Raw genomic sequence first — 13,125 nt, forward strand, 5'->3', positions numbered from 1 at the left:
GAGACAAAGAACTATATGAAAATAATTTGCTGGGGGAAAGATTCCAAAAAGCACCAATAGGGAGTGAGAAAGTAAGATAGGGCAAGGACTAAGACAAGAGAGGATACATTCCTGAAGAGTTTGCCATTGTGAGGAATTGAATCGAACTCTTTTAAGGTCCTCTGGAAGACTCTACAGATCACCTCTCAGAGTTATTCTACCTGAGAGGTGAGGGAACTGGGAAGTTTTGCTACCAACTCCATCCATCATTGGTTGAGGACCACTCCCAACGATGTTAACTTCCAGTGATTTCCAGCCTGTTCCACACACAAGCCAAGCATTCCTACACCCAGTGAAAGTGCTCGGGCAGATTCCTGACAGACGTTTGCAGCCATTGATGCGTATAGAGTTAGTGCCAGGAAGACATAAACGTCGACTGACAGCTTTTGCTACAGCTCAGTACTGGAAACACTCGTGATCCGAATTAAATGTACTCCATCCTCAGTCCTACTACAGACATTTAAAATGGATAACCTTCACAATTTCTCTTGAAAAAAAAGAGAAAGACAATAGGGAGACTAGTGGTGCAGATTATAGTCCCTGTTTTATGGATATATTTGTTGAGGCTGTGACTTACACAGGTTACCTCTCTCGTCCACCACCTGTTCTAGGTTATGTTCAAGCTCTGACAGCACTTCAACTGGTCTAGGTCTGCTGCCCCTGTGGGGTGATGCCAACCTGCTTCACAACTAAGGGGTCTAAACCCCTAGATATGAAGTCTTTGTCAGGGCTTCGGTTGCTGGAATAGCCCATTTGCTGTTTTCACTGAGCATTAAATCATCAAGAGACTTCATAGTGACTCCCATTATCTGCCAGTGGAGTATTTCATTTCTTTGCATGATATTTTTGGGATGAGGGGCTCTAAACAAATGGGCACAAACCATAGCCTGGAGCCTAAGGGACATTTTCTTATGCCCCTGGTAAGAAGTATCACCCTCAGTCCTCTGGAAACCAGAACTTCTAATCACTCAGAGCAGAGAGGAAGCACAAATCCTGCAAATGAGATGTTAGGAATGATGGGGAGAGGGACCACTCCTCATTCTGCAGTGCCTCAGCAACTCAGCAAATCTTCCTGTCCCAGTACAGAAGCACCGGCATCGTGGCTTTGATGATCATAGTCAGAGAATGTTGTTGGCCGTACAGATGCTGCAGAGGGAACGAACATGAAATAAAATGATAAGTATTGCATGTACCCATGTTTGCCTCTTTCATTGACTCAGAATTCATTTTCTAGAGAATACTTTCTGTGCCATAACTTTATAATTTCAGATTTCTACAGAAGAACTCTACAGATCTCAGGAGTGATCTAGGACACATTTTTTTGAACTTTTATTTTACGCATTTTAATTGAGTTCTGTTGACAGAAATTATAGCTAATGGACTGTGCTAGGGTTAAAGAACTGATAACAACAACAATAATAATAGCAACTGTTAGGGACAATTTAATGTTAAAACATGTTTAACTATTAGGGCCTGCTTAGCCAGAGCAACTCCATATTGCCTAGGTATCCATATTGTTTACATCCACAGACTTCATTCTGGGAATAAACGCCCCCGTAGTTCCTGGTATGGTTGCGGGTATCCATTCCGGGAGTAAACGCCTTAACAATAGAAGCCATGTACCTTGGGTCTGCGGTTAGGCCCTATAAAACCAGCCTGGGGGGCGGGGCGGGGTTCGCTCTCTTCAGAGGCTGCCCTGGCCGGTCAGTCTGACTTCTAATGCTTGGCATAGAATAAGGCTTTGCATAACTTTCACTTTGTCTCAGTATCGTTCCTTTGATAATGGACCCCAACAGCAACATCTGTTTCTTAACTGCTTGCCATGTGCCATTCTCCCTGCTATGTTTTTTATATGTCTCTAACCTGCATGTCGTAAGCTTCACTGGTAAACAAATAGGGTCACATTTATACGGAAATGCCATATCATGATACCAAAAAAAAAAAAATTGTAGCTGTTTTTCCAAGTGGTCTTTCCATAATTATTACCAGGAATTCCCAGGGGCCCTTCCACAAGTGGTCCAAATGTGGCTTACCATAGAATACTAAGCCTAGTTACTCTCCTGCCTCCACTTGATGATACATTCCTTCTGCCTCTCCCCATTTTTGTACCCTTTTCCAAGCCCCTTAGGAGAGCAGGTGAGCAATGCTTACGGCTCTGCACTCCCTGCTGTCTTTGTCAACCTCTGCCCCATTGCCTGCAACCAAATCTGCCTCCAGAAGTTGAAGTTGATACTTGCTTACTGCTGAATCTACTTTACTCTTGTTCTACCTCAAATATCCACATTTTTCTGGTCCCTGCCCTTCATCTCTCTCTGGAACCAAGGTGGAGCCTGCTCAGTACACATGCAGGGCACCCCAGAAGGTAGAGATCCAATCTAAACCCTAAGATGCCTACCTCATTCATGGGGACATTTTCTAAAGGGCCTTGTTTATAATGGTCTGCTATTTAGTCACAAGACTTTAATCTCCACTCCCTTATGTAAATCATGTGTGTCTACATATGCCTAGAATAAATTGTAACAATGGGCAAGCTTTAACTTCGGTCTCAACAGTCGGAGGAGTCGTAAGAAAATGATAGGATATAAGGATATAACCAAGCCTCGAACATTTTCAGACCGGTAATCCAACTGAGGTGGAGTGACGAGGTAGGGTTTCCTGAGCACATAAAATCCCGTGCAAATCTTAGCTTCAGATCCTGCTACACACCTATTTTCTCATTTAATCCTCAAACAACACTCTGGATAACTGATATCATCTTTGTTTGGGAATAAGGAAGGCCAGACACGTTCACTTGTCTAAAACAACACAGTTAGCAATGGTAAAATGTATAACTTGTTTGAAGGGGGGCCAAGACAGATTCCATCTCTCTAGTGTTACTGTCACCAAAATCACTAATCAGGAGAGTATTCAAAGCAAGAATTGGCTAGGACTTTTAACAGTTTGTGGGGATGGTATAGTTCCTCCTTCTTCAACACCAATCTAATGTCCTTAAAGACACCTTATTACATCTTAATGTATTCTTTCTTTAGAGTATACTCTTAGGCTTCTAGAATACACGTCAATATACTCTTAAAGTTCTTACTTTTCCCATGAGCCAAAAGATGATAATCTTTTATTCATGCCGAAGACTGTGCACATTTATAACACTCATGCTAGAAGTTGTTTGGGGGAAAGCCCAGATAAAATTAAGTCATCTTTGAAATATTGAAATTAATTCCAATTTCAGGCTTTCAAGACATATGTCCAACAAAAGACCCAAACGCTTTCATCCACGGCATCTTTAAATAGCATTTGAAGTGCAGTGTGCCAAGCCAACAAAATCCTTGAGTTAAAGATTCTAATCTAGAGCTTTTTATATCAGTAGATCCTGGTAGTGGCATAAACATTAGACTATTGTTGAGGTTCAGAGGCCCACTAACTCGTATGGCCAGAGCTTTCCCGTGTGAAAGACGGAAAGAATATCATATGATTGTTGCCTACTTCAAAGACCCACATGCAAAGACTGATGAAGCTGTTCTGATTTCCTAAAGGGAACAAAGATAACCCAACCTTTTTGGTTATCTTCAGGGTGAAAGGATACAATTCCAAATTTGGAATCTTTAGGGAAGCAAACAAAATGCTCTTGGATAGAAAGTTTGTTTACTCTTTACTTAAAGGACACTTTCTTTTGCAGAATCAAAGCTAACCTATAAATACAACCCTCTAATCCTTTTCCGTGTGAGGCTTGAAATTTGGGAGATCATTTTCCTTGGCATGTGTAGAATGTAAGCTCAAAGAAAGAGACCTGTGTTCACTTCTTAAAATCAAATTATAGGTTTCAGTCTGTTCGTGAGCTGTCCTTTTGCTATCTTACATTTGGCTAAGGATAAATTTAACATTCAGTTACTGTTTGTGGCAAAATAGTGTTTATTTCCATGGTTTGTATTTGTGCTTTACTTTCTACACAAATAAGCATGTGGCTTAATATTCATCTACATGTTGCCCTCACTAATTCTAATCCACCATCGCCTTCCCTGTTTCTCTCGTCCCATCTTTGTCTGTTTCTGCCAGACTGTGAGCAAGAAGCCTTTGCCCTTACCTCATGCTCATGGTGCTGGGTCTGGTCCCCGGGAGCAATCCTTTACCTTATCACTGCACTTCTGTATTTTATTATTTCTCTGTACATTTTCAGCAACATGCTACTTTCTCTTCTCAATAATTGATTGCATTTGTGATTTCTGCCACTTAAAGCAAAGAATGTTAGATTTGGAAAGACCTTAAATTCTCTAAATAAATTTCTAATTGACATGAATTGCCATTCACCTTCACCTGGCAAGCAAATATATCACCCTTCGCTGTGAGCCAAAGAAAATGAAATGTATTGAAACAAAGTAAGCCTTTCAAATATCACTGAATTGGTGTCAAGTTCAGCAACATTTAAAGTTGGCATCCCAAACAAAATTTAATGGAAGCTACTGTTGGTACCACACAGAACACTAGCCTTGACTCTAATCTCTGATGTGAGATCTGGCCTGGTTAACCGTGGGCCACCTGGCATTGGAAAAAGCCAAAAGTAAAGGGAAGAGTCCTAATTATAGACTGTAATTTATCTGCCCTTTTTGTGACTTTCTTCAGGATGATGACCCTGGAGCCATAAAATCTTGGCACCTCATTTCAAAATGAAAAGTGTTTTTGCTTTTTTCTTATATATTGAAGTAGTTCGTGATCTTAAGACAGACTTAGTGAAAAGACAACAGCTTTCTATTATTTCTTTCCATTAATTACAATAAGGCCACAGGAAAATATCAAGATAAACCTGTTTTGGTGTTTTTACTAATTTGGTTTGCCTTACATTCCACAGATGAGGACTTTCAAATATATAAATTATTTTTCCCTAACTCTTTCTTTTTCTTAGTAATTAACTGAGATTGTCAAATGCAAGCACACAGCTCAATCTTGTCAAAGGGCTGCTTGGGCCAAAATCTGCTTATTTTGTCTGGGCTTCCCTTGTTCTTTCTAATTCTGGTTTACCAAGAGTAAAGGGCATCAAGACAGTGTCTTTCCTCCAGAGACTCGGTATTTAACTAGACTAGGATTCTAAGGCAAATTAAATGCTTCATGGCCTGGGAGCTTAATTTCACTCTTGTTAATTAACTAGTCAGTGGATTGATTATAGAAGTTGAGTTTACCAGGAAATAAAAGACCTTGATTTTTTCATATTTTATATAAGGGCACATTAGAAAAATGACAACCTACTAAACCCAATCTGAATGTAAACCTCCTGTAATATCTACATTTCTTTACAATGAATGTCAAGGTTAAGACTGCTCCACATTGGTGCATTAAGTACATTCTCTACCAACCCTCTGTGAAGTCTGTTTTGAGAGGAGTGTGTGCTGTGGAGTAGACAGTTAAACACACGAGTCAGAAATTTAGGAGAAGGGACTGTCTGGAAACATGAAGACGGGAGTGGCTAGCAGGTGGATGGTATTCCAATTTAGGTGTCTGCATGTAATCCACTAGGGAATTAACTTAGAAAGAAGAAAAATTCTTCACCTAGAATTTGGGAAGAGAATGGGAGCTGGAAAAGAAGATTGGAAAATACTGGTGAGCTAGGTTGAGTGTCCTGCAAGCTAAGAAAAGGTTTTAAGAAGGCGGGAGAGGTCAAACATGTTGAATAAAACAGAAAGTAGAGCAAGATGAGAAATTAGACTTGACTATTGATTTGGCTACAGAAAGTCAGAGAGAGGCTGACTTTGATGAGACCAGCTTCATGCCAGCTATGAAAGCCTGTGTCATGACTTTCTTAGAGAGTGAGATGTGAACTAGTGGGAGCAGGAAATAGAAAGTTCCTAAGAAATTTTCAGTTTAAAAAAAAAAAAAACAGAGATCTGAGACAGAAGTTGAAAAGGCCAAGTGAAGTGTTCATTGTTTGTTGGTATGCATTTAAAGAGGTCAGGAGTCTTTAGGTGGGCTGGAAGTAGATAAACAAGAATAAGTACCCTGCCTCTAGCCAGTGCCAGTATAGGAGAAAAATGGTCACCAAGTGGGAAGTCTGTGGGAAACAGTGTCCTCAGGGAACAGAAAGGCTGGGGTTGGGAGGGGTAGAACTAAGAGCCTTAAGATGAACAGAGTAACAGGGGAAAAAAAAATGGTTCTAGAAAGTCTGAGCCTCTTCTTTTGAATGTGGTCCACAAGAATATAAAGAATGTTTATATTATATGACATTATATTCCTTACTTGGTCACTTCCAGGCTGCCTTTAATGTTTACTTATTATATTTTATAATTTAAATAAATTTGGGCAAAAATAGTAGAGACAAAAATATGATACACAATGTGATACAGCAAGGGGCCCAGATGGCACTGAGAATTTAGAATATGTTTGTATTTAGATTAGAAGGAAAGAGTCTAAAGGAGACTGAATTCCTTATGAGGCAGGAGCATGTAGCATTCTAAAGGTAGAGACTGGAGGATAAAAGGCAGCTACAATTAAGGCAGAAAAAGCATCACTTGTATTTTTTCTCTTGTCCACCTACCTTTTCTAAGAATGGGGAGGGTGAGGCAAGGAGTTGGAAAATAGACATTTAATAACCAAGAGAATATAAGAATATAAACTTCAATATTCCCAGTGATTTTGACCCATTTTCTTTTACTGCTAATATTTATCCATTTGAATTTTCCATGTGTATTCTGTCCTTTAAAACTTTACTTTTAAGATACAAAAAGGGAATTGTTCTTAGACCTGAAACCTTACTGAATTCCTTATAACTATTTATTTCATATTTCTTGGGATCTTCAACTCATCTTTTCTATGTTTCCATTTCTCACTTCAAATAGAGTGAGTGGAATTGTATAAAGCTGTTCACTGGCTTGGATAAGAGAAGTATAGTACATATATGGACAAAGATTAAAAAATAGATTACTCTCAAGTAGAACAGCAATTTAAGAACAACGAATTTAGCATCTAGGAAAAAACCAACGCTAGATTTTCTATTTGGAATCTTCTCAAGAGTTCATGTACGCTTCATTGCTCTCAGTGTTATTATGTATAATTTGATGAAAACCTGACTGTTCTTGGCATGTGTGAAAAATCTCTGTAGCCACTTACATCACTTAAAATCCTCAGATTACATTTTTTTTTCTGATATTCTGATATAATAATGTAACTTTTTTCTTCTGGTTACTTGGTGTTGGTTGAAAGGACATGATAAATATATGTGTATTTCTCTTAAAGCAAAGGTTAATGTTGGTTGTTAATAAATTGTCTTTTTACTCAGACATGCAGTTTGTTCCCAGTAACATCATAGTGTTCTGGGAAAACATAGTCACACATCACTACCCCCAGCTCCTCTCCTTTGCTGTGCCACCAAATGGAGCTGCAACTTGCATATTTCAGATAAATGACCACTTGCTACTGAGGCAGATTGATAATATTTTCTGATTGGGATAAATCTCAAAGCTACTTCATGTTTAAAAATCCTGAACAATATCAAAGTAAGAAGGAAAGTAAGGTTGGATAACAATTTTACTATTTCTCCCAAATCTTAAGGAACCGCTAGCAACAATGAACCTTGCAAAAAGGCAACTGGCCTGTCAGCTCCAACCATTTAAAAAAAGAATACTGACTCAGGTGAAAATCTTTGAAAAGTACAGGGAGAAAGACCAATATGACTCAACAGGCTCCTAACCTTACCTCCCCTCCAAGAAAAAATTATACGCAAAGAAAGAAGAACCAATAGACCACACCCTAAGAAACTCATTTAAAACACACCTCCAGCCAATTCATAGGAAAGGGAAAGTGTATGTGAAAAATCCAGACAAATGGCCAAGGCAACACTTGAGAATTCTTCTTGTAGTCATCTATAATATAATTTTATTAATTATTTCCTTAATAAGGCAAACATCTATCAGGGGCTGTCATAGTGACCTTATTAAGGGGGAAAGTTCAAGATAAGAGGCAATTAATTAACAAAGCAAAAGGAAAAGTAAGTATGAGAAAATCTAAATTCTGGTGGATGAACTGAGGATTATGAGGAATAGGACACCAGGCTACAAAGGTGCCAAGTAAGGTGTCTCTCTGCTCCATCCCACTCTCCAGTTACTCCAGGAATACAAATACGTATCACTTAGCTAATATCTGCTCCTCTCTGAATTGTAAGGGGGTGAAATAGAGCTTAAGGAAGGAAGATGCAAATACAAAAAATACAGACTTGGTCCTAACATTCTGTTGAAGCTAAAGTTTAGGGCTGCATTCTGCATTGGGAAAAGTAGGCAGCTTGAAACTTTCTTCCAGAGAGCATAGATATGAGCCCCAAATTGGCACAGATAATGATAGGAAGAGGGACCAACATTCACTTTACATCAAATCTGAAGGAATATCTTAGTAAAACTATTGTGTTATAAATGAGTAGGCAGAATAAAAAATACATGGCAAAGCCTCAATTTTAAAAAATATCAGCACACACAGAAATGAAAAAGTAGAATAAAAGAAACATATTATTTAAAGGATGAATATAGAGCCTCATAAGGAAGCAATCATAGCCAGAGAAAAGAACTTTCCCTACAAGTGCCTGCTACAACAGAAAAATATAAAAAACAGCAGGAATACAATAAGAGACTTCAAAGATGAGATGAAGAAACAAAGGAATTAGTAAGACTGTAGATCTGAGAAAACCAATTAAAGATCAAAATAATAACCACAGAGAAATAAATGCATTACAAAAATAAACCAAATTCTTAAGAGTACAGAAAAAAAAACTTTAAGAATATAGGAAAAAATGCAAGTCAGCCCTGAGAATGGTGGTCTAGGAAGAATGGATTTCCCAAAAGAAAGAAGTCACATAGGAATGTAGAACAGATATTAAGAAGGCAAAACATCAGAAAACCACTAAGATAAATACGGAGGGTCACTGCATAAGGATAAAAGTTTAAATCCACTAAGAAGATAAAGCAATTTGCAGAACATACAAACCAAAACTTGAGTGAGCTATGGGAAAATATGACCAATCTGTGATCAGAGTGAAACTTTTCAGTATGCTTCTCTCAGTTATCATATAAAATGTATAACATAGTATAATAAAGTAGCTCGGTCAGTTGAGCATCTGACTCTTGATTTCAGCTCAGGTCATGATCTTGGAGTTGCAAGATCAAGCTCTGCATCAGACTCCATGCTCAGTGCAGAATCTGCTTGGCATTCTCTCTCTCCCTCTCCACCTACCCCTCCCCCTACTCGTGTTGTCTAAATAAATAAATAAAATACTTTTAAAAATAATAGTGCTAGGCACCCGGGTGGCTCAGTCAGTTAAACATCTGCCTACAGCTCAGGTCATGATTCCAAGGTCCTGGGATCAAGCCCTATATCGGGCTCTCTGATCAGGAGGAAACTTGCTTCTCTCTCTCTCTGGCTCCCCCTACTTGTGCTCTTTCTCTCTCTCTTTCTGTCAAATAAATAAATAAAATCTTTTTAAAAATAAAAAAATTTAAAAAATAATAGTGCATAATAGTATAATATAATATAATACAATACAAAAAAATATAAAAGTATGCTATCAACCATATTCTGTCACCACAATATAATTAATCAGTATCAAAAATCTAAATGAAAATTCCCATGGACTTGGAGAATTTTTTAAAATTATGTCTAAATATATCATGAGTGAAAACCAATGTCCACAGATATTTAAAAATACTTTGGGGTAAGTAACAATGGATATGTTTTTTTTTTTTTTAACAATGGATATGTTATATATCAAAACTTATTTGGTTAAAAAGGGGATATTAAAAAGACTTTACTAAAATGATTATATTAGAAAAGGAAAGGCCAGAAATTCATGAATAGTGGTCTAACTTAAGAATCATTAGTGAAGGAGGATATAAGAAATAATAAATACAAACTTACACCCAGTTACAAGTATTAAGAGAAGTCTCCTAGAAAGTTGCAAAATGAATGAGGACTATGAGTAGTAAAAGAAAGAAGAGAGAGTCTATTTTTCCCTATATTCCTTTCTCCTGTTAATTTATATAGGAATTTATATAGGATAAATTCTTTGCCGATTACTTCATAATTTATTCTATAGCTTACAAAATACCAAGATGTGATTGTAACTACCCCAGAGTAAACATGAACATTACTTACAAAGAGATGCAGAGGGGCACCTGGGTGGCCAAGTGGGTTAAGCCTCCGCTTTTGGCTCCGGTCGTGATCTCAGGGTCCTGGGCTCAAGCCCTGCATTGGGCTCTCTGCTCGGCAGGCACGGAGCCTGCTCTCCCCCGCCCCCGCTCTGCCTGCCTCTCTGCCTACTTGTGATCTCTGTCTGTCAAATACATAAATAAAAACCTTTAGAAAGAAAGAAAGAAGATGCAGACACAGACGAGAGTTGGGGCTTTCCTTCTGAAGACAGAATAAGCAAGTTTTCATTTGAACAAAGGATAGTTGGGACACCTGATTGGCTCGGTTGGTTCAGTGTCTGACTCTTGATTTCAGCTCAAGTCATGATCTCAGGTTGGTGAGATGGATCCAGCCCCCTGGCCCAGCATCAAGCTTGGTGCTCAGCGCAGAGTCTGCCTGAGTTCTTTCTCCCTCTCCCTCTATCTCTCCCCCACTCTCTCTCTTTCTCAAAAAAAATAAAAATAAAAAAAAAAGTTGAACTATATTAAGGATATAGCTCTTGCCTTCATGCCATTCTTGTTCTAGTTTAAAAGTCTGGGTATGGGAAACCTTTGAATGGATATTGAGTAGCAGACAGTGTGCTTAGTTGACTCATTCAACACCCATTCCAACTTCTTGCCTTCCTGGTTCTCTAAAGACTGGGAAACTAAAGATTATATTTCCTAGATTCCTGTCCATCTGGGCATCCAGTAAGTGATCTGCGTTCTGTATCTGTATAAGTTTCGGGATTAGTATCAGCAAGAAAAAAAGCCCATGAAGGAAGAAAAAGTTTGTTTTTCTTTAGCCCGTGTGATGATTCATTTATGTGTCAGTTTGGCCAGGCTAGTTTTTAGATGTGGTTAAGATTTATGACCCGCAGCCTTTGAGTGACACAGACAATTCTCCACAGTGTGGCTCAGCTTCGTCCAACCAGCTGAAGGCCTTCAAAGCAAAGACTAGGGCTTCTCATGAAAGAAGCATTTTGCCATCGAGACTGCAACATAGAGACGCACCCACCTGCTGGCCTGTTTTGCAGATTTCAGTTTAATACTGCAACATTAAATCCTGCCTGAATTTCTGGACCGCTGACCTAACTTAACTGATTTCAGAACTGCCAGCTTCTACCATCCCACGGTTAGTTACATGAGCCAATTCCATAAGTAAACGGAGAGACACAGAGACAGAGACAGGGAGACATGGGGTGTTTGGGCTAGAACTGTCCGAGGTGTGCATGAGTGGGTATTTGGATCCTTACATTTCAGCCACACCAAACTAACTGGCTCCGGATTCCTTTACATACCTTTCCTCTTTCTGGAATGCCCGTCAGCTCACACCTTTCCATGTCAGCCGAAGGACTCCATCTCACACTCATCTATAACCTTCTCCAGAATAATTCCTTGAAACCAGTGAAACACTCTCTTCTATGTGTGTAGAGTACTTTTTCCATGTTTCCATGTTTTATGGGATGTATATTATTATTACAATTATTATTTAACATACCTATCAATTCTCCTGCCATACACACTAGAGTATGAGTATGTAAAGGACAGAGAACATATGTTGTTATTTTGTGGTTTTTTTTTTTTTTTTTTTTTACATCTCAAGTCTTACTTGGAATGTAAAGGGCTTTGTTGCTTTAATGAGTGACTGATGCTTTGTTGAATTAATGAAAGACTGAGTGATTTAATCTATGTAGCAGCAACAATTTTCCCACATCCCCGGTTCTCTGAATCTGGGTATTCTTACTGATTCCATGGCAACAAAGGGCTTAAGTAACCTCAGAGGCTATTACTCACTCCCAGTAACACTCACTAGCAGAAAGGGTCATGCGTAAAAGCTTTCGGAGGAAACACAGAGGTAAAAAGCTTGCTAAATCCATGTTGCTTATGTTAATCAAATGCTCAGAGAAATACGTAAAAGAATAGCATTATTTGAAACATTCATGCACTGGACTCCCATCAGCTTGCCTGTAGCTTATTTCTCACCAGTTGCCAAACTCAGAGGCTTCAGAATCGTGAACTTGAACTCAGAAACACACCTCCACCACAAACCAAGCTGCGGAGATCTTCAGACCCTTACCTGACCTCTCTGAGTTTCGCTTCCCTTATCAGGAAACACAGCTTATACACACCTACCTCAGCAAAACGTGGCTAGAGTTAGGGGTGTAAAATGATTACCATAGTATCTGGCACAGGATGAGCACTAAATAATTGTTAACCCACATAGATTATGATTATTGTAGCATACAAAGTAAAGAAGAATTTGTAGAGATTAATGCCTGTGAAGAGGCAGTTTTACAACCCACTGATACATCTTTAAAGCACATATATATTATTTGATTGTGGAAACTACACCCATATCTTATTTATGTGTAAAAATAAAATAATACACTGGGTAACATCAAGTCAAAGGGTAATGCCTTTATCATACATTGATTTCATACTTATTAATTATTTCTTGTCTGTGGACTGAGGGATACTACTTTATCATTTCTTATAATATTCTTGATTGGTTGGTGAATAATCTTATGCTACCTCTACTAACATACATCTACAATATTTCATAGTCACTTGCTAAACAATAGGTGTAAAAAGACAATGGTTATTTCTGGAAGAAAAAGAACACAAGAAGAGCAAATTTCCCCAGGCTTTGATCCACGAATATGTCTTTGACATACAGTATTTTAGAAGTAACCACCCAGATTATCTTTCTGCTGAGATGGTCTAGGCACAGACTTCCTTAAAGGTAAGACTAGCAAAATGACTGAGTACATTATGTTAGCAGCATAGTCTGTTCATAAAAACTAGGTATCTCAAGAATACCTCCGTCTCCACACCATCTAAGAGCACCCTCGTAAAGGCATTTGTCAAAAAAAAAAAAAAATAAATAAAGGCATTTGTCATGTTTGTCATTTTAAACCAAAGTGTGAGTTAACTTGATTACTATGTTTGCAGTGTC

The 13,125-nt window shown here is 38.4% G+C and overlaps 1 long non-coding RNA gene across 1 annotated transcript in view; it reads right to left on the reverse strand.

The window, feature by feature from the left end:
- Positions 1 to 930: 930 nt before the first annotated feature.
- LOC309842139 overlaps positions 931 to 13,125 on the reverse strand; it is a 58,279-nt gene continuing 46,084 nt past the window's right edge. Inside the window, exon 4 of the long non-coding RNA XR_014299520.1 lies at positions 931 to 1,185. This is a non-coding gene — a long non-coding RNA (uncharacterized lncRNA). The remainder of the gene's footprint in view (positions 1,186 to 13,125) is intronic.

This window comes from Mustela nivalis (assembly GCF_964662115.1).
Source record: "Mustela nivalis genome assembly, chromosome: 10".
Classification (NCBI taxonomy): Eukaryota; Metazoa; Chordata; class Mammalia; order Carnivora; family Mustelidae; genus Mustela; species Mustela nivalis.